A 22,931-nucleotide genomic window follows, 5' to 3' on the forward strand; every position below is an offset into this window, starting at 1 on the left:
TCCTTTTCCTTTCTGTCTATCCTTCCTCAATATTGAATACCCTTGGATGTTGCCTCATCTGAAAGACATCAGCTTTGATAGTGCACCGCTCTCTCAATGCTGGCACTGGTGTGTCTGCCGAGATTTTCTCTCTGGAGTGGAACCTGAACTCACAACCCTGCTGACTCGGAAGCAAGACAGCTACCAACTGAGCCAATGCTGTCACCTTAACCCGCGAAGCCATCAGCGGAATGAGATGCATTCAATTAGAATAGATAGTGATCCAGTGTCAATCGAGTTCAGAGAGTATTATTTTGAATTCCTGGTACGCTTGACTCAATACATTGCAGATGAACTGCAATTCTCTCCAGCAGAATGAGGATTGGCTTCAGTGAAAGGCAGTAAGTATAACCAGCATCTACTCATGTTCTGGAAAAACTTTTATAATCGACCAATGAAGCCAAATTGAGAAGCCAAGTACGAACATTCCAAGAAGGGGCTACTGAAGGGGGTTTATACACGTTTCGGCTCCATTTGGTTGGCGGATGCATGAAACCATACAAATTCAGCAGCCAAAGTTAAACTTGTACACTGACATGATGCACTGCATTATGTCAAATGATAATGACTGACGAATGGCACATCACCCTTCAAAGTGTTTGATCCTCGTTACTGGCGTCATGTCCCATTACGACTCAGAGGTGATTGAGGTCTATAGGGGGGTGTGGAGAAAATGTTTAGATTGTAGGTGTTATGTATGCAATAAAGCTTCAAACTGAGTACTGTTTAACCAAGCAAGGTACAACCTTGGCTCTGCTTTATTACAGCCCAAAGTCTGACTCACAAAATGGCTGGCATTTTATACCAGAGCAGCACCATGTGTGTGCTGCTCAGTGGCTTCCAACAATGACACCATCTGGTGGCTACAAACAGAATGTACATACATGACAATACCCTCCTTTGAGATCTTATCACAATCTTTCACAGGTTGAGATGGTCCGGTGTTTTACGCTCCCTGGTTGACCGCCTCAGTTCGATTCTAGCCTTGGGTGAATGTGCGGAGTCTCTGTGGCTGGTGGCTGGATGGCTGACTTGTTGGGGGTGGCAGTGGCCATGTCAGGAATTGTAAGTCCATTTTTATTCAACAAGTGCAGCAGGGAGGGATTCAAATTCCTGGGGCATTGGAACCGGGTCTGGGGGAGGTGGGACCAGTACAAACCGGACCAGTCTGCACCTGGGCAGGACCGGAACCAATGTCCTACGGGGAGTGTTTGCAAGTGCTGTTGGGGAGGAGTTAAACTAATATGGCAGGGGGATGGGAACCAATTCAGGGAGACAGAGTGAAAAAAATGGAGACAAAAGCAAAAGACAGAAAGGAGATGAGTAAAAGTGGAGGGCAGAGAAACCCAAGGCAAAAAACAAAAAGGGCCACTGTACAGCAAAATTCTAAATGGTCAAAGTGTAATAAAAAGGCAAGCATGAAAGCTCGGTGCCTCAATGCAAGGAGTATTCAGAACCCAGGAGAGGGCTCTGAGCTAGTTAGAGTGGGTGAGAGCTCAGATGAACAGGACCCCAAGGAAGAATGCAAAAGGCAGGAGGCAACAGAGCAGAGTAGCACTGGGGTAAGTGTAAACCACAAGGTGATAGGAAGGGACAATATGTATGAATATAAAGGGGCTGCAGGAGGGGACAAAACTAAAAATCATGGTTTAAAAACTAGTATTAAACACTCTACCTAAACGCACGCAGCATTCGAAATAAAGTAAATGAGTTGACGGCACAAATCATTACAAATGGGTATGATTTGGTGGCCATTACAGAAACGTGGTTGCAGGGTGGCCAAGACTGGGAATTAAACATACAGGGGTATCTGACAATTCGGAAAGATAGACAAGAAGGGAAAGGAGGTGGGGTAGCTTTGTTAATAAAGGATGATATCAGGGCAGTTGTGAGAGACGATATTGGGTCTAATGAACAAAATGTTGAATCATTGTGGGTGGAGATCAGAGATAGCAAGGGGAAACAGTCACTGGTGGGCGTAGTTTATAGGCCCCTAAATAATAACTTCACGGTGGGGCGGGCAATAATCAAGGGAATAATAGAGGCATGTGAAAAAGGAATGGCAGTAATCATGGGGGATTTTAACCAACATATCGATTGGTCAAATCAAATCGCACGGGGTAGCCTTGAGGAGGAATTCATAGAATGCATACGGGATTGTTTCTTTGAACAGTATGTTACAGAACCTACAAGGGAGCAAGCTATCTTAGATCTGGTCCTGTGTAATGAGACAGGAATAATAAACGATCTCCGAGTAAAAGATCCTCTCAGAATGAGTGATCACAGTATGGTTGAATTTGTAATACAGATTGAGGGTGAGGAAGTAGTGTCTCAAACAAGCGTACTATGCTTAAACAAAGGGGACTACAGTGGGATGAGGGCAGAGTTGGCTAAAGTAGACTGGAAACACAGACTAAACGGTGACACAGTTGAGGAACAGTGGAGGACTTTTAAGGAGCTCTTTCATAGTGCTCAACAAAAATATATTCCAGTGAAAAAGAAGGGCGGTAAGAGAAGGGATAAACAGCCGTGGACAACCAAGGAAATAAAGGAGAGTATCAAATTAAAAACCAATGCGTATAAGGTGGCCAAGGTTAGTGGGAAATTAGAAGATTGGGAAAATTTTAAACGACAGCAAAGCATGACTAAGAAATCAATAAAGAAAGGAAAGATAGATTACGAAAGTAAACTTGCACAAAACATAAAAACAGATAGTAAAAGCTTTTACCGATATATAAAACGGAAAAGAGTGACTAAAGTAAATGTTGGTCCCTTAGAAGATGAGAAGGGGGATTTAATAATGGGAAATGTGGAAATGAATGAGACCTTAAACAATTATTTTGCTTCGGTCTTCACAGTGGAAGTCACAAAAACCATGCCAAAAATTGCCGGTCACGGGAATGTGGGAAGGGAGGACCTTGAGATAATCACTATCACTAGGGGGATAGTGCTGGACAGGCTAATGGGACTCAAGGTAGACAAGTTCCCTGGTCCTGATGAAATGCATCCCAGGGTAATAAAAGAGATGGCGGAAGTTGTAGCAGATGCATTCGTTATAATCTACCAAAATTCTCTGGACTCTGGGGAGGTACCAGTGGATTGGAAAGCAGCTAATGTAACGCCTCTGTTTAAAAATGGGGGCAGACAAAAGGCAGGTAACTATAGGCCGGTTAGTTTAACATCTGTAGTGGGGAAAATGCTTGAAGCTATCATTAAGGAAGAAATAGCGGGACATCTAGATAGGAATAGTGCAATCAAGCAGACGCAACATGGATTCATGAAGGGGAAATCATGTTTAACTAATTTACTAGAATTCTTTGAGGATATAACGAGCATGGTGGATAGAGGTACATAAGAACATAAGAACATAAGAATTAGGAACAGGAGTAGGCCATCTAGCCCCTCGAGCCTGCTCCGCCATTCAATAATATCATGGCTGATCTGGCCGTGGATTCAGCTCCAATTACCCGCCCTCTCCCTGTAACCCTTAATTCCCTTATTGGTTAAAAATCTATCTATCTGTGACTTGAATACATTCAATGAGCTAGCTTCAACTGCTTCCTTGGGCAGAGAATTCCACAGATTCACAACCCTCTGGGAGAAGAAATTCCTTCTCAACTCGGTTTTAAATTGGCTCCCCCATATTTTGAGGCTGTGCCCCCTAGTTTTAGTCTCCCCGACCAGTGGAAACAACCTCTCTGCCTCTATCTTGTCTATCCCTTTCATTATTTTAAATGTTTCCATAAGATCACACCTCATCCTTCTGAACTCCAACGAGTAAAGACCCAGTCTACTCAATCTATCATCATAAGGTAACCCCCTCATCTCCGGAATCAGCCTAGTGAATTGTCTCTGTACCCCCTCCAAAGCTAGTATATCCTTCCTTAAGTAAGGTGATCAAAACTGCACGCAGTACTCCAGGTGCGGCCTCACCAATACCTGTACAGTTGCAGCAGGACGTCCCTGCTTTTGTACTCCATCCCTCTCGCAATGAAGGCCAACATTCCATTCGCCTTCCTGATTATCTGCTGCACCTGCAAACTAACTTTTTGGGATTCATGCACAAGGACCCCCAGGTTCCTCTGCACCACAGCATGTTGTAATTTCTCCTTATTCAAATAATATTCCCTTTTATTGTTTTTTTTTCCAAGGTGGATGACCTCACATTTTCCGACATTGTATTCCATCTGCCAAACCTTAGCCCATTTGCTTAACCTATCCAAATCTCTTTGCAGCCTCTCTGTGTCCTCTCCACAACCTGCTTTCCCACTAATCTTTGTGTCATCTGCAAATTTTGTTTACACTACACTCTGTCCCCTCTTCCAGGTCATCTATGTATATTGTAAACAGTTGTGGTCCCAGTACTGATCCCTGTGGCACACCACCAACCACCGATTTCCAACCGGAAAAGGATCCATTTATCCCGACTTTCTGCTTTCTGTTCGCCAGTCAATTCTCTATCCATGCAAATACATTTCCTCTGACTCTGCGTTACTTTATCTTCTGCAGTAACCTTTTGTGTGGCACCTTATCGAATGCCTTTTGGAAATCTAAATACACCACATCCATCGGTACAACTCTATCAACCGTGCTCGTTATATCCTCAAGGAATTCCAGTAAATTAGTAGAACATGATTTCCCCTTCATGAATCCATGTTGCGTCTGCTTGATTGCACTATTCCTATGTAGATGTCCTGCTATTTTTTCCTTAATGATAGCTTCAAGCATTTTCCCCACTACAGATGTTAAACTAACCGGCCTATAGTTACCTGCCTTTTGTCTGCCCCCTTTTTTAAACAGAGGCGTTACATTAGCTGCTTTCCAATCCGCTGGTACCTCCCCAGAGTCCAGAGAATTTTGGGAGATTGTAACGAATGCATCTGCTATAACTTCCGCCATCTCTTTTAATACCCTGGGATGCATTTCATCAGCACCAGGGGACTTGTCTACCTTGAGTCCCATTAGCCTGTCCAGCACTATCCCCCTAGTGATAGTGATTGTCTCAAGGTCCTCCCTTCCCACATTCCTGTGACCAGCAATGTTTGGCAATTTTTTTGTGTCTTCCACTCTGAAGACCGAAGCAAAATATTTGTTTAAGGTCTCAGCCATTTCCACATTTCCCATTATTAAATCCCCCTTCTCATCTTCGAAGGGACCAACATTTACTTTAGTCACTCTCTTCCGTTTTATATATCGGTAAAAGCTTTTACTATCTGTTTTTATGTCTTGCGCAAGTTTACTTTCGTAATCTATCTTTCCTTTCTTTATTGATTTCTTAGTCATTCTTTGCTGTCGTTTAAAATTTTCCCAATCTTCTAGTTTCCCACTAACCTTGGCCACCTTATACGCATTGGATTTTAATTTGTGACTCCCCTTTATTTCCTTGGTTATCCACGGCTGTTTATCCCTTCTCTTACCGCCCTTCTTTTTCACTGGAATATATTTTTGTTGAGCACTATGAACATGAGAGCATAAGAACATAAGAATTAGGAACAGGAGTAGGCCATCTAGCCCCTCGAGCCTGCTCCGCCATTCAATAAGATCATGGCTGATCTGGCCGTGGACTCAGCTCCACTTACCCGCCCTCTCCCCGTAACCCTTAATTCCCTTATTGGTTAAAAATTTATCTATCTGTGACTTGAATATATTCAATGAGCTAGCCTCACCTGCTTCCTTGGGCAGAGAATTCCACAGATTCACAACCCTCTGGGAGAAGAAATTCCTTCTCAACTCGGTTTTAAATTGGCTCCCCCGTATTTTGAGGCTGTGCCCCCTAGTTCTAGTCTCCCCGACCAGTGGAAACAACCTCTCTGCCTCTATCTTGTCTATCCCTTTCATTATTTTAAATGTTTCTATAAGATCACCCCTCATCCTTCTGAACTCCAACGAGTAAAGATCCAGTCTACTCAATCTATCATCATAAGGTAACCCCTCATCTCCGGAATCAGCCTAGTGAATCGTCTCTATACCCCCTCCAAAGCCAGTATATACTTCCTGAAGTCAGGTGACCAAAACTGCACACAGTACTCCAGGTGCGGCCTTACCAATACCCTATACAGTTGCAGCAGGACCTCCCTGCTTTTGTACTCCATCCCTCTCGCAATGAAGGCCAACATTCCATTTGCCTTCCTGATTACCTGCTGCACCTGCAAACTAACTTTTTGGGATTCATGCACAAGGACCCCCAGGTCCCTCTGCATCTCAGCATGTTGTAATTTCTCCTCATTCAAATAATATTCTCTTTATTGTTTTTTTTCCCAAGGTGGATGACCTCACACTTTCCAACATTGTATTCCATCTGCCAAACCTTAGCCCATTCGTTTAACCTATCCAAATCTCTTTGCAGCCTCTCTGTGTCCTCCACACAACCCGCTTTCCCACTAATCTTTGTCTCATCTGCAAATTTTGTTACACTACACTCTGTCCCCTCTTCCAGGTCATCTATGTATATTGTAAACAGTTGTGGTCCCAGCACCAATCACTGTGGCACACCACTAACCACCGATTTCCAACGCGAAAAGAACCCATTTATCCCGATTCTCTGCTTTCTGTTCACCAGCCAATTCTCTATCCATGCTAATACATTTCCTCTGACTCTGCGTACCTCTATCTTCTGCAGTAACCTTTTATGTGGCATCTTATTGAATGCCTTTTGGAAATCTAAATACACCATATCCATCGGTACATCTCTATCCACCATGCTCATTATATCCTCAAAGAATTCCAGTAAATTAGTTAAACATGATTGCCTCTTCATGAATCCATGCTGCGTCTGCTTGATTGCACTATTCCTATCTAGATGTCCCGCTATTTCTTCCTGAATGATAGTTTCAAGCATTTTCCCCACTACAGATGTTAAACTAACCGGCCTATAGTTACCTGCCTTTTGTCTGCCCCCTTTTTTAAACAGAGGCGTTACATTAGCTGCTTTCCAATCCGCTGGTACCTCCCCAGAGCCCAGAGAATTTTGGTAGATTATAACGAATGCATCTACTATAACTTCCACCATCTCTTTTAATTCCCTGGGATGCATTTCATCAGGACCAGGGGACTTGTCTACCTTGCGTCCCATTAACCTGTCCAGCACTACCTCCCTAGTGATAGTGATTGTCTCAAGGTCCTCCCTTCCTACATTCCTGTGACCAGCAATTTTTGGCATGGTTTTTGCGTCTTCCACTGTGAAGACCGAAGCAAAATAATTGTTTAAAGTCTCAGCCATTTCCACATTTCCCATTATTAAATCCCCCTTCTCATCTTCTAAGGGACCAACATTTACTTGAGTCACTCTTTTCCATTTTATATATCGGTAAAAGCTTTTACTATCTCTTTTTATGTCTTGCGCAAGTTTACTGTCGTAATCTATCTTTCCTTTCTTTATTGCTTTTTTAGTCATTCTTTGCTGTTGTTTAAAACTTTTCCAATCTTCTAGTTTCCCACTAACCTTGGCCACCTTATACGCATTGGTCTTTGATTTGATACTCTCCTTTATTTCCTTGGTTATCCACGGCTGGTTATCCCTTCTCTTACCACCCTTCTTTTTCACTGGAATATATTTTTGTTGCGCACTATGAAAGAGCTCCTTAAAAGTTCTCCACTGTTCCTCAATTGTGCCACCGTTTAGTCTGTGTTTCCAGTCTACTTTAGCCAACTCTGCCCTCATCCCACTGTAGTCCTCTTTGTTTAAGCACAGTACGCTCGTTTCTGACACAACTTCCTCACCCTCAATCTGTATTACAAATTCAACCATACTGTGATCACTCATTCCGAGAGGATCTTTTACTAGGAGATCGTTTATTATTCCTGTCTCATTACACAGGACAAGATCTAAGATAGCTTGCTCCCTTGTAGGTTCTGTAATATACTGTTCTAAGAAACAATCCCGTATGCATTCTACGAATTCCTCCTCAAGGCTAGCCCGTGCGATTTGAGTTGACCAATCGATATGTAGGTTAAAATCCCCCATGATTACTGCCGTTCCTTTTTCACATGCCTCCATCATTCCCTTGATTATTGCCCGCCCCACCGTGAAGTTATTATTTAGGGGCCTATAAACTACGCCCACCAGTGACTTTTTCCCCTTACTATCTCTAATCTCCACCCACAATGATTCAACATTTTGTTCATTAGAGCCAATATCGTCTCTCACAACTGCCCTGACATCATCCTTTATTAACAGAGCTACCCCACCTCCTTTCCCTTCTTGTCTATCTTTCCGAATCGTCAGATACCCCTGTATGTTTAATTCCAAGTCTTGGTCACCCTGCAACCACGTTTCTTTAATGGCCACCAAATCATACCCATTTGTAATGATTTGTGCCGTCAACTCATTTACTTTATTTTGAATGCTGCGTGCGTTTAGGTAGAGTGTTTTAATCCTCGTTTTTAAACCATGATTTCTAGTTTTGACCCCTCCTGCAGCCCCTTTATATTCAGTGGCCCTTTTTGTTTTTTGGGTTTCTCTGCCATCTATTTTTACTCATCTCCTTTCTGTATTTTGCTTTTGTCTCCTTTTTGTTTCCCTCTGTCTCCCTGCATTGGTTCCCATCCCCCTGCCATATTAGTTTAACTCCTCTCCAACAGCACTAGCAAACACTCCCCCTAGGACATTGGTTCCGGTCCTGCCCCGGTGCAGACCGTCCGGTTTGTACTGGTGCCACCTCCGACAGAACCTGTTCCAATGCCCCAGGAATTTGAATCCGTCCCTGCTGCACCACTGCTCAAGCCACGTATTCATCTGTGCTATCCTGTGATTCCTACTCTGACTAGCACGTGGCACTGGTAGCAATCCCGAGATTACTACTTTTGAGGTCCTACTTTTTAATTTAGCTCCGAGCTCCTTAAATTCATCTCGTAGGATCTCATCCCTTTTTTTACCTATGTCATTGGTACCAATGTGCACCACGACAACTGGCTGTTCTCCCTCCCTTTTTAGAATGTCCTGCACCCGCTCCGAGACATCCTTGACCCTTGCACCAGGGAGGCAACATACCATCCTGGAGTCTCAGTTGCGGCCGCAGAAACGCCTATTTATTCCCCTTATAATTGAATCCCCTATCACTATCGCTCTCCCACTCTTTTTCCTGTCCTCCTGTGCAACAGAACCAGCCATGGTGCCATGAACTTGGCTGCTGCTGCCCTCCCCTGATGAGTCATCCCCCTCAACAGTACTCAAAGCAGTGTATCTGTTTTGCAGGGGGATGACCACAGGGGACTCCTGCACTACCTTCCTTGCACTGCTCTTTCTGCTGGTCTTCCATTCCCTATCTGGCTGTGGACCCTTCACCTGCGATAAGATCAACTCGCTACACATGCTACTCACGTCATTCTCAGCATCGTGGATGTTCCAGAGTGAATCCACCCTCAGCTCCAATTCCGCAACGCGGTCCGTCAGGAGCTGGAGGCAGATACACTTCCCGCACACATAGTCATCAGGGACACCGATAAGGTGCCACACAAAAGGTTACTGCAGAAGATAAAGTAACGCGGAGTCAGAGGAAATGTATTAGCATGGATCGAGAATTGGCTGGCTAACAGAAAGCAGAGAGTTGGGATAAATGGGTCCTTTTCGGGTTGGAAATTGGTGTTGAGTGGTGTGCCACAGGGATCGGTGCTGGGACCACAACTGTTTGCAATATACATAGATGACCTGGAAGAGGGGACAGAGTGTAGTGTAACAAAATTTGCAGATGACACAAAGATTAGTGGGAAAGCGGGTTGTGTAGAGGACACAGAGAGGCTGCAAAGAGATTTAGATAGGTTAAGCGAATGGGCTAAGGTTTGGCAGATGGAATACAATGTCGGAAAATGTGAGGTCATCCACCTTGGAAAAAAAAACAGTAAAAGGGAATATTATTTGAATGAGGAGAAATTACAACATGCTGCGGTGCAGAGGGACCTGGGGGTCCTTGTGCATGAATCGCAAAAAGTTTGTTTGTAAGTGCAGCAGGTAATCAGGAAGGCGAATGGAATGTTGGCCTTCATTGCGAGAGGGATGGAGTACAAAAGCAGGGAGGTCCTGCTGCAACTGTATAAGGTATTGGTGAGGCCGCACCTGGAGTACTGCGTGCAGTTTTAGTGACCTTACTTTAGGAAGGATATACTAGCTTTGGAGGGGGTACAGAGACGATTCACTAGGCTGATTCCGGAAATGAGGGGGTTACCTTATGATGATAGTTTGAGTAGACTGGGTCTTTACTCGTTGGAGTTCTGAAAGATGAGGGGTGATCTTATAGAAACATTTGAAATAATGAAAGGGATAGACAAGATAGAGGCAGAGAGGTTGTTTCCACTGGTCGGGGAGACTAGAACTAGGGGGCACAGCCTCAAAATACGGGGGAGCCAATTTAAAACCGAGTTAAGAAGGAATTTCTTCTCCCAGAGGGTTGTGAATCTGTGGAATTCTCTGCCCAAGGAAGCAGTTGAGGCTAGCTCATTGAATGTATTCAAGTCACAGATAGATAGATTTTTAAAACAATAAGGGAATTAAGGGTTACGGGGAGAGGGCGGGTAAGTGGAGCTGAATCCACGGCCAGATCAGCCATGATATTATTGAATGGCGGAGCAGGATCAAGGGGCTAGATGGCCTACTCCTGTTCCTAATTCTTATGTTCTTATGTAAGTCCATGATGGAAATTTGGGGTTCACTGATTACTCTTGAGTCCACTGAATGCTGCCCGTCGGTTGGTTGGTCGTCGACGGTTTCTTCGTCCGACTGTTCTGCTCGTCTGTGTGCCTCAGCTTTCTTATCCATGTGTTTCCTGCAAGTTTGCCCATTCTTGAGCTTAATAAGGCTCTGTTGCCCTCCTTGGCCATGACCATACCAGCGATCCATTTGGGACCCTGACCATAATTTAACTCTCATACAGGATCATTAACAGAAATCTCGCTTGACAAAGTTGTGCGATCGTGGTACCCTTGTTGATTCTATCTTCTGTATTCAACATGATCACTTAAATCCGTGTGTACAAGAGATAGCTTCATCATGAGTTCAGTAGGTGAGACCCTGTGAGTGTGTGGGGTCTTGTCCTGTAACTCAGCAGTATGCAAGACAAGCATGTGCAGTGAACCTTGGGTTACTCTCCTCATGCTTTGCTTGATAATTTGTACTGCACTTTCTGCTTGCCCGTTGGACGCAGGCTTGAACAGTGGTGACCTTACCAGTTTTATGCTGTTAAGTTTTACAAACTCCTGAAACTTCTGACTGGTGAAGCACGACCCATTGTCGCTCACCACTATGTCAGACAGACAATGTGTCGCGAACATGTCATTGAGATTTTCTATGGTTGCCGTGGATGTACTGGATGACATGATTATGCATTCTATCCACTTCGAATAAGCATCCACCACCACTAAAAACATCTTGCCCAGGAAGGGACTGTTGTGTATGGAGAAAGAGTCAGACTGAACACTGAGCTCAAAGTAAAGTGTGGCCTTAGTCTTTTATTGCAGGGCTTCAGAGTGCCTCTCCAACCTGTGAAACCTCCTTAAATACCTGTGCTCCAAGGGATTACGGGATCCCTTGGGATTCCAGGGGATGAGCCCTCGTGTGGCTGTACAGAGTAAGTACAAGTCCACATATATAACAATACTCCCCCCCAAAGTCAATAGTGAAACTATTTACAATGTGAGTCGATCTGGGGCCCTTCTTGCCCTGGTTGATCATCTCGGTATGAAAGCTGGTGTTGTTGAATCATTTGTTTGGCCCTCGCTGGGCTGCTGTGCAGCTGGCCTTGCTGGGCTGCCTGGTGTGTTGGGCCCTGCTGGGGAGCTGTGGATAATGGGTTCTGCTTCGTGGTCAACCGTGGTGCCGGTTGCCACTGGTGTGTATGTTGGGGGATCAAAAAAGGTAGGGTCCAAGGTGGGTTGCTCAGATAGTCTGTGAATCTGAGTTTGATTTGGTCCAAGTGTTTCCGGTGAATGAGTCCATTTGAAAGTTTGACCCGAAACATCCTGCTCCCCTCTTTGGCCACGACAGTGCCGGGAAGCCACTTGGGACGTTGTTCATAATTTAGTAGAAATACAGGTTCATTGATTTCAATATCGCGTGACACATTTGCGCTATCATGGTATACACTTTGTTGAAGCCGCCTGCTCTCTACCTGTTCATATAGATCAGGGCGAACTAATGAGAGCCTTGTCTTAAGTGCTCTTTTCATGAGCAGTTCAGCAGGTGGGATCCCAGTGAAAGAGTGGGGTCTCGTGCGGTAGCTAAGCAGGACTCGGGATAGGTGAGTCTGCAGTGAGCCTTCAGTTACCTTCTTCAAGCCTTGCTTAATGTTTTGCACTGCTCTGCCTGACCATTGGATGCTGCTTTAAACGGGGCAGATGTGACATGTTTGATCCCATTAGAGGTCATGAATTCTGTGAACACAGCACTGGTAAAACATGGCCCGTTGTCGCTCACCAGGACATCGGGTAAGCCGTGAGTGGCAAACATGGCCCGCAGGCTTTCAGTAGTGGCAGCAGACATGCTAGCCGACATTATCTCGCATTCAATCCATTTGGAGTGCACGTCTACAACCACAAGGAACATTTTACCCAAGAACTGGTCTGCATAGTCGACGTGTACCCTAGACCACCATAAACTTAGCGGCGCCTCCCTGGGTGCATTGCTTAACTGTGAGCATGTATTACACCTGTGAACGCAGGACTCTAAGTCTGCATCGATACCGGGCCACCACACGTGGGATCTGGCTATCACTTTCATCATTACGATACCTGGGTGGGTACTGTGGAGGTCATTCATGAAGGTGTCTCTGCCCTTCTTGGGGACCACTACTCGATTGCCCCATAGAAGGCAGTCTGCCTGTATACACATTTCACCTTTGCGCCGCTGAAATGGCTTTATCTCTTCCTGCATTTCCACTGGGACACTGGACCAGCTCCCGTGAAGCACACAGCTTTTGACTAAAGATAATAAGAGATCCTGGCTTGTCCAGGTTTTAATTTGCCGGGCAGTGACAGGTGATTGCTCAATCTCAAATGCTTCCATAACCATGGTTAGATCTGCGGGCTGCGCCATTTCCACCCCCATGTTGGGCAATGGTAGCCGACTAAGAGCATCGGTGCAATTTTCTGTGCCTGGCCTGTGGCGGATGGCATAGTTGTATGCGGACAACGTGAGCGCCCATCTCTGGATGCGGGTCGATGTATTGGTATTTATCCCTTTACTCTCGGAAAACAGAGATATAAGTGGCTTATGGTCAGTTTCCAATTCGAATTTTAGCCCAAACAGGTATTGATGCATTTTCTTTACCCCATAGACACATGCTAACGCTTCTTTTTCAATCATGCTGTAGGCTCTCTCAGCCTCAGACAGACTCCTGGATGTATAAGCAACCAGTTGTAGTTTTCCGAAATCATTAGCTTGTTGCAATACACATCCGACATCATATGACGACGCATCACATGCTAGTACCAAACGTTTACATGGATCATTCAACACAAACAATTTGTTTCAGCATAACAATTTTCTCGCTTTAACAAAGGCATTTTCTTGGCTTTTGCCCCAAACCCATTCACCCCCTTTTCGTAGTAAGACATGCAGTGGTTCTAACAGTTTGCTGAGACCTGGTAAGAAGTTACCAAAGTAGTTCAAGAATCCCAGAAACGATCGCAGCTCCTTCACGTTCTGTGAACTCGGTGCGTTCTCAATTGCCTCTAGTGGGCCTGATGCCGTCCACCGTAATCCTCCTTCCGAAGAACTCCACTTCAGGTGCCAGGAAAATGCACTTCGAGCATTTTAACCTGAACCCTACACAGTTGAGTTGACTAAGAACCTCCTCCAGGTTATGCAGGTGCTTGACTGTGTTCCGATCTGTGACCAAGATGTCGTCCTGGAAGACCACGGTGTGCGGGACCGACTTCAGTAAACTTTCTATGTTTCTCTGGAGTATCGCCGCCGCTGATCGGATTCCAAACGGGCATCTGTTGTAAACAAAAAGACCTTCGTTCATGTTGATGCAGGTGAGGCCCTTCGATGATTCCTCCAGTTCTTGCATCATGTAGGCTGAAGTCAGATCCAGCTTCGTGAACATCTTTCTTCCCGCCAGCGTTGCAAACAGGTCTTTGGTAGTCGGTATTGGTCCTGCAGGGAGAAACGATTGATAGTTACTTTGTAATCGTCACAGATTCTGACAGTGCCGTCTCCCTTGAGGACTGGGACAATATGACTGGCCCACTCACTGAATTCGATCGGTGAAATGATGCCCTCTCTTTGCAACCGGTCTAGCTCTACCCTTTCTCTCATCATGTATGGTACTGCTCTTGCCTTGTGATGGATGGGTCGCGCCCCCAGAATTAGGTGGATCTGCACTTTTGCTCCTTGGAATTTCTTGATGCCTGGTTCGAACAGCGAAGAAAATTTGTTTAAGACCTGGGCACACAAAGTGTCGTCAGTGGACGATAGCGCTTGGACGTCATCCCAGTTCCAGCATATCTTTCCCAGCCAGCTCCTGCCGAGCAGCGTACAGTACCACCCAGACTGGTAGCTTGTGCACCGCTCCATCATAGGAGACCTTTACTGTAGCACTGCCAATTACGGGAATCAGTTCTTTTGTGTAAGTTCTTAGTTTCATGCGAAGTGGAGTTAAGATTGGCCTTGGGCCTTGTTGCACCACAATCTTTCGAAAGTCTTTTTGCCCATGATGGACTGGCTCGCGCCCGTGTCCAGCTCCATTGATACCGGGAGTCCATTTAGTTCAACATTCAGCATTATCGGGGGACAATTCGTGGTGAATATATGCACCCCGTGTATCTCTGCCTCCTCTATCTGAGGCTCTGGTTCATCATGATCCTCCATGGATCTGTCCTCCTCTGCAACATGGTGGTTTTCAGGTTTAACAGGCTTAGCAGCTCCCCTGCACACTCGTTGGAGGTGTCCCATTGTTCCGCAGCCCTTGCAAATGTACTTTTTGAATAGGCATGAATGGAAATGATGATCACCCCCGCAGTGCCAACAAGCTGTTAATGGCCTTGATGGTGGACTCTGAGTCATCTGCAGACATGCAGCTGCAGGTATGTGTGACCTGCCCTGTACGTTACGATTCAAAAGCAACATCACTTTGTTTACAATACTTGTAGCAGCACTTGTGTGCTAAGAGATTTGCTTTGTATTGTCACTGGTGGCAATGAACGCCTGGGCTATCGCTATGGCCTTACTCAAGGTTGGGGTCTCTATCGTCAAAAGTTTGCAAAGTATAGTTTCGTGGCAAATGCCAAGTATGAAAAAGTCTCTGAGCATGTGCTCCAAATGTCCTTCAAATTCGCAATGTCCTGCAAGGCGTCTTAGCTCGGCGACATAACGCACCACTTCCTGGCCTTCAGACCTTTTGTAGGTGTAGAACCGGTACCTCGCCATCAGAATGCTTTCCTTCAGGGTCAAATGCTCTCGGACCAGTGTGCACAAATCATCATACGATTTCTCCGTGGGTTTCGATGGAGTGAGCAGATTCTTCATGATGCCATACGTTGGTGCCCCACAGACGGTGAGGAGGATCCTCTTCATTTGGCAGCGCTCTCTTTCCCATCTAACTCATTGGCCATGAAGTATTGGTCAAGTCGCTCCACAAAAGTTTCCCAACCATCTCCCTCCGAGAATTTCTCCAGGATGCTCACTGTTCTCTGCATCTTTGGGTTCGCTATCTGTATCTCGTCGCCAGTTGTTGTGTATGGAGAAAGAGTCAGACTAAACACTATGAGCTCAAAGTAAAGTGTGACCTTAGTCTTTTATTGCATGTCTCCAGAGTGCCTCTCCAAACTGTGAAGCCTCCTTATATACCTGTGCTCCCAAGGGATTATGGGATCCCTTGGGACTCCCGGGTATGAGCCCTCTGGTGGCTGTACAGAGTAAATACAAGTCCACATATATAACAGGGACCGCAAAATCTACATGGATCCTGGACCAAGGTTTGGATGGTCATGACCACAGACTCAGCGGCAATTCCGCTGGTGCTTTGCTGAGATGCATGCAAGTGTTGCACTGATGCACGCATGCTTCCAGCTCAGAATCAATTCCTGGCCACCATACGTGGGACCTGGTGATGGCCATCATTATCATCAGTATACCCGGACGTGTGCTGTGTAACTCACGCACACACTTCTCTCTCCCCTTCTTAGACATTACAACTCGATTGCCCCACAATATGCAATCTACTTGAATAGACAGTTCGTCCTTGAGATGAATGTACGGTTTGGCCTCCTCGCACATTTGCTTAGTTATGGCAGACCAATCCCCTTTGAGGATGCAACCCTTTACCACCGATAATATCAGGTCCTGGCTGGTCCAGGTCTTAACTTGTTGAGCCGTGACAGGGGTGCCTTCACTCTCAAAACAATCCATGATTAACATTAAATCTGCCGGTTGTGGCGTTTCCACCTCCGACGTGGACAACGGCAACCGGCTCAAAGCATCGGCACAATTCTCTGTGCCAGGTCTGTGGCGAATGACATAATCATAGGCAGATAATGTCAGCGCCCACCTTTGGATGCGGGATGAAACGTTAGTATTGATACATTTGCTCTCGGAAAACAACAAAATGAGCGGTTTGTGATCGGTCTCTAATTCGAACCTCAGACCGAACAGGTATTGATGCATCTTTTTAACACCGTACATACACGCTAAAACTTCTTTTTCTTCCATACTGCAGGCGCTTTCTGCTTTAGACATACTTTTGGATGCATACGCGCAACAGGTTGAAGTTTCCCTGACTCATTGGCTTGTTGTAACACACAACCAATTCCATATGACGATGCGTCACAGGCCAAAACTAAACATTTGCATGGGTCATAATGTACCAGCAGCTTGTTCGAGCAAAGCAGATTGGTGGCTTTCTCGAAAGCTTTGTCTTGCAATGTGCCCCACACCCAGTTGTCGCCTTTTCTCAATAGCATGTGCAGTGGTTCAAGTAAGGTGCTCAATTTAGGTATGAAGTTACCAAAATAGTTGAGTAGACCCAGGAACGAATGCAGCTCCATCACGTTCTGCTGCTTGGGTGCATTCTTGAAGGCTTTGGTTTTCACGTCAGTAGGTCTGATGCCATCAGCGGCGATTTTCCTCCCAAGGAATTTGACCTCCGGTGCCATGAAGATGCACTTCGAGCGTTTAAGTCTGTGTCCCACTCTGTCCAAACAATGTAGAACCTCTTCCAGGTTGTTCAGATGTTCCTTGGAGTTACGACCAGTGATCAGGATGTCGTCTTGGAACACGACAGTTCTGGGAACGGACTTCAGTAGACTTTCTATATTTCTTTGGAATATTGCTGCAGCCAAGCAATTCCAAACGGGCACCTGTGGTAAATAAACAGTCCTTTGTGCGTGTTAATGCACGTAAGTCTCTTCGACATCTCGACCAACCCCTGCGCCATGTAGGCCGATGTCAAGTCCAGTTTTGTGAATGACTTCCCACCGGCTAGCGTCGCAAACAAGTCATCAGCCTTCGGTAACGGATACTGATCTTGTTTCGCAACCCTGTTGATCGTAGCCTTGTAGTCTCCACAGATTCTGACTGTGCCATCACTTTTCAGCACAGGAACAATGGGGCTGGCCCATTCATTAAATTCGACCGGTGATATGATCCCTTCTCGCTGGAGTCTATCCAGTATAAGATTCCAAAATTCGTGGAAACCCCCCAGTGTTTGGACTCACTGAAAAGGAAATTCGATTTGGGCCTATTAAACAGAAAGTTTGGGATCCGAAAATGCATATGGAAGAAATCTACGAGTTTTAATCGTTTGTGATTTTAAAAGGCATGTTTGGGCCTATGGGGAAAGCTGCAATGACAGAGGGGTGGGATTTAGAGTTTGGGTATTCCAGCTAACCAGTTTGTCTGGGGGAGCTATTTAACCTTAGTCAGGCTCCCAGAAAACATCAGCATTTAAACAATCAACCATGGAAGAAACATTATCCACCCCACCCACAGGACCCAAATATTCCAACACCTTTTTCAACATGCATAGAAATATCTGGCTCAGCCCAGACTTCCCGAAGCCAAAGCAGTGCTATCACAATGGACAAGAGTTCATCAGCTCATAAATAAGGAGTATTGCAATCCCAAGGTTTATCAACGCCAGGTTAAAACATTTAATCAAGTTTCAGTTAGCTAGCCCGCCAAAACTTCTACAAAGAAAACCACTTAAAATCAATAGGTAGCAAAACTCAAACGAAAGAAATGTTAGATTTGGCACGAAGATTAAACAGCCTCTCAGAGTATAATTGAGGGCCTATTGTACCAAGAGACCTATTCTATTTTGACCATCACTTTGGAACAACAAGATCAAGAGCACATGGCGAGAAAACGCAGGAAGAAACATCGCGACATCGGAGAAAAGAAAACCAGGGTCCGCGCAAGTTTTCCACTCTACAATTTGTGCCTAGACTATCCAGCGGGTACAAGTTACCGAAAGAACTTAAAACCCTATTGCTAACAGAGGAAATTGGGTACTCAGCAGAGATAAATCCAAACGCATCTAACCGCATCAGCTGGCTTCAATATGCAGCAGAGGTCTTCTACCACGTCCGGGGTATGGCGAGGCAAACCGACTATAACCAAAGAACCCTGAAACCGTGAAATAGCCCAGCTGTCAAAGGAAGGATCTGGTGAGCATGAATTCCTGGAGCCCTAGGGTTTGATCTAGTTAGAGAGTAAGTGGGAGGTGGGAGGTATTTCTGTTGTGTTTATTACCTGTAATAAAGTATTCCCCATTGTTTAGAACCTTTTGTAAGATTTTACAGTTTTATTGAAGTGTATTTGTGTTATTTGCTTTCTTGAATAAAACCCAAACCTTCTTTGTACAAAACAGCTGTGTGCTGCACTTTATCACACCCTGATTATAAATCCAGGCTCGAGAACCAGGGAGTGGGAGCGACTCGCAACGCTGTGGTCAGGAAGGCAGACCCACCACCCCCGCCACCAGTTCAATTTCAACCTTCTCCCTCATCATATACGGCGCTGCCCGAGCTTTATGTTGGTCGGGTCTTGCATCTGAGTCCACGTGGATCTGCACCTTGGCTCCCGTGAAGTTGCCGATATCCGGTTCAAACAGCGAGGGGAACTTGCTCAATATTTGGGCACATGTATCTTCCGCGACGACAACGCCTTTATGTCGTTCCAGTCGCATTTGATTTTCTCCAACCGGCTCCTGCTGAGCAGCGTTGGGCCATTGCCTGGAACAATCCACAGCGGTAACTCGTGAACTGCACCGTTATACGACACATTAATTTGTGCACTGCCAATCACCTTTATCAGTTCTTTGGTGTATGTGCACAGCTTGGCGTTAACATGGCTCAGCTTGGGCCTCACAATCTTAGTATCCCACAGCTTATTAGATGCCCTCTCGTTCATAATCGATTGACTCGCCCCTGTGTCCAGTTCCATCGATACCGGTAGCCCGTTAAACTTCACGTTAATCAAAATTGGTTTACTCTTGGTTATGAAAGAGTACAGTCCATACATTTCCTCCTCTGACATCTTGGATTGCGTATCCGGATCCACGCTAGTCTGACTCTCATCCTCCACGTGGTGTGTCACAGCTCGCTTGCTCATCTGCGGACACTTGCGCTGGAGATGCCCCACTCTCAGACAGACTTTGCAACTATATTGCTGAAATCAGCACTGCTGGTGCCGATGATTTCCCTCACAACGCCAACAAGAAGAAGTCGAATACATTCCCGCTGGCGGTTTGGGCAGCCACAGGTTTCACGAACGCAGCCGGATAGACCCTGCCACGTGCCGCTCTGCCGAGTGCCAAATCAATCGCATTTACAGTACTTGCCGAGGTTCGGTTCTTCACCGATATTTGCTTTAGACTCCTGTCCATCGTCATACATGATTGAGCGATCTGGATGGCCTTTTTTAAATCCAACTCCTCCACCGCCAGAAGTTTGCGCAGGATCACCTCGTGGTTGATACCGATAACAAAGAAGTCCTGCAGCATGTCTGCCAACACCGTCCCGAACTTGTACGGTCCCGCTAGATGTCTCAGGTCAGCAACAAATTCCGCCGCGCTCTGGCCCGCCGATCGAACGTGTGTATAAAACCTGTATCTCGAGATGATGATGCCGTCGTCTGGCTTAAGGTGCTCGCGAACCAATGTACACAACTCCTCTTACGTTTTCTCTGTTGGATCACCAGACATGAGTAGATTCTTTATCAGATGGTAGATCTTTGACCCGCACACAGTGAGGAACATGGCCCGGCGCCGACCTGCACAGATAGTAAAAGCTTTTACCGATATATAAAATGGAAAAGAGTGACTAAAGTAAATTTTGGTCCCTTAGAAGATGAGAAGGGGGATTTAATAATGGGAAATGTGGAAATGGCTGAGACCTTAAACAATTATTTTGCTTCGGTCTTCACAGTGGAAGACACAAAAACCATGCCAAAAATTGCTGGTTACAGGAATGTGGGAAGGGAGGACCTTGAGACAATCACTATCACTAGGGAGTAGTGCTGGACAGGCTAATGCAACTCAAGGTAGACAAGTCCCCTGGTCCTGATGAAATGCATCCCAGGGTATTAAAAGAGATGGCGGAAGTGAAAGCAGATGCATTCGTTATAATCTACCAAAATTCTCTGGACTCTGAGGAGGTACCAGTGGATTGGAAAGCAGCTAATGTAACGCCTCTGTTTAAAAAAGGAGGCAGACATAAGGCAGGTAAGTTTAACATCTGTAGTGGGGAAAATGCTTGAAGCTATCATTAAGGAAGAAATAGCGGGACATCTACATAGGAATAGTGCAATCAAGCAGACGCAACATGGATTCATGAAGGGGAAATCATGTTTCTCTAATTTACTTGAATTCTTTGAGGATATAAAGAGCATGGTGGATAGAGATGTACCGAAGGATGTAGTGTATTTAGATTTCCAAAAGGCATTCGATAAGGTGCCACACAAAAGGTTACTGCAGAAGATAAAGGTACGTGGAGTCAGAGGAAATGTATTAGCATGGATAGAGAATTGGCTGGCGAACAGAAAGCAGAGAGTCGGGATAAATGGGTCCTTTTCAGGTTGGAAATCGGTGGTTAATGGTGTGCCACAGGGATCGGTGCTGGGACCATAACTGTTTACAATATACATAGATGACCTGGAAGAGGGGACAGAGTGTAATGTAACAAAATTTGCAGATGAGACAAAGATTAGTGGGAAAGCGGGTTGTGTAGAGGACACAGAGAGGCTGCAAAGAGATTTAGATAGGTTAAGCGAATGGGCTAAGGTTTGGCAGATGGAATACAATGTTGGAAAATGTGAGGTCATCCACCTTGGAAAAAAAAACAGTAAAATGGAATATTATTTGAATGGGGAGAAATTACAACATGCTGCGGTGCAGAGGGACCTGGGGGTCCTTGTGCATGAATCCCAAAAAGTTAGTTTGCAGGTGCAGCAGGTAATCAGGAAAGCGAATGGAATGTTGGCCTTCATTGCGAGAGGGATGGAGTACAAATGCAGGGAGGTCCTGCTGCAACTGTACAGGGTATTGCTGAGGCCGCACCTGGAGTACTGCGTGCAGTTTTGGTCACCTTACTTAAGGAAGGATATACTAGCCTTGGAGTGGGTAGAAATACGATTTACTAGGCTGATTCCGGCAATGAGGGGTTTACCTTATGATGATAGATTGAGTAGACTGGGTCTTTACAGGTTGGAGTTCAGAAGGATGAGGGGTGATCTTATGGAAACATTTAAAATAATGAAAGGGATAGACAAGATAGAGGCAGAGAGGCTGTTTCCACTGGTCGGAGGGACTAGAACTAGGAGGCACAGCCTCAAAATACGGGGAGCCAATTTAAAACCGAGTTGAGAAGGAATTTCTTCTCCCAGAGGGTTGTGAATCTGTGGAATTCTCTGCCCAAGGAAGCAGTTGAGGCTAGCTCATTGAATGTATTCAAATTACAGATAGATAGATTTTTAACCAATAAGGGAATTAAGAGTTATGGGGGGCGGGCGGGTAAGTGGAGCTGAATCCACGGCCAGATCAGCCATGATCTTTTTGAATGGCGGAGCAGGCTCGAGGGGCTAGATGGCCTACTCCTGTTCCTAATTCTTATGTTCTTCTTATGTTCTTATGACCCCCTTCATAAGAAGTGGGTCACGAAGTACTCGTTCAAATGGCTCAATATTCTCCCTCTACGAATCGTTCTAAAAATCCAATCGTGCTCATTTTGCAGACAATGGTTCTTGTATTCTTGTCACCAAATATTATGTATTCAATAAGGGTACAAATTGAATACTGTTTAACTGAACAAGGTACCACCTTGCTTCTGCTTTATTTTGGCCCAAAGTGCCTGACTCACAAAATGGCTGCCCTTTTATACCAGAGCAGCACCATGTGCGTGCTGATCAGTGACCTCCAGCAAAGACGCCATCAGGTGGCTACAAGCAACATGTACATACATGACAATACAGATCATCCATGATGCAATACAATGGTGGAGCAGGTTCGAGGGGCTGAATAGGTGCTCCTGTTTTCACCAAAGCTCAACGCAAGCTCGAGGAACAGCGCCTCACCTTTCATTTAGGCACTTTACAGCCTTCTGGACTCAACATGGAGCTTAACAATTTCAGAGCGTAAGCCCTGCCACCCTTTGGCTCCATTTCTCCACCTCCCCCCCCTCCCCGCCCCCTCAGAGCCTGTTTCTTTCTTTCTCTTTTTCTCGAATGGCAGCTGGTCATAATTCCACCATTCACATCCTATCTCGACAAATATTTTTCTAACTGCTGGCATTACCATTTGAATTTGGGCCATCATCCCTTTTGTCTCTCTAATCTCTCCTGTCTTCTACCCTATCACAGACCTTCCTTTTTGTTCTTTCTTCCCCTCCCCCTTTCACTGCTTGTTAAGAATCCGTTCTTCAGGGATCTGTGGACAGGCACACCAAGGTCCCTTTGTTCCTCTACACTT

The sequence above is a fragment of the Pristiophorus japonicus genome, chromosome 4 (genome assembly GCF_044704955.1).
Source record: "Pristiophorus japonicus isolate sPriJap1 chromosome 4, sPriJap1.hap1, whole genome shotgun sequence".
NCBI classification, from domain to species: domain Eukaryota; kingdom Metazoa; phylum Chordata; class Chondrichthyes; family Pristiophoridae; genus Pristiophorus; species Pristiophorus japonicus.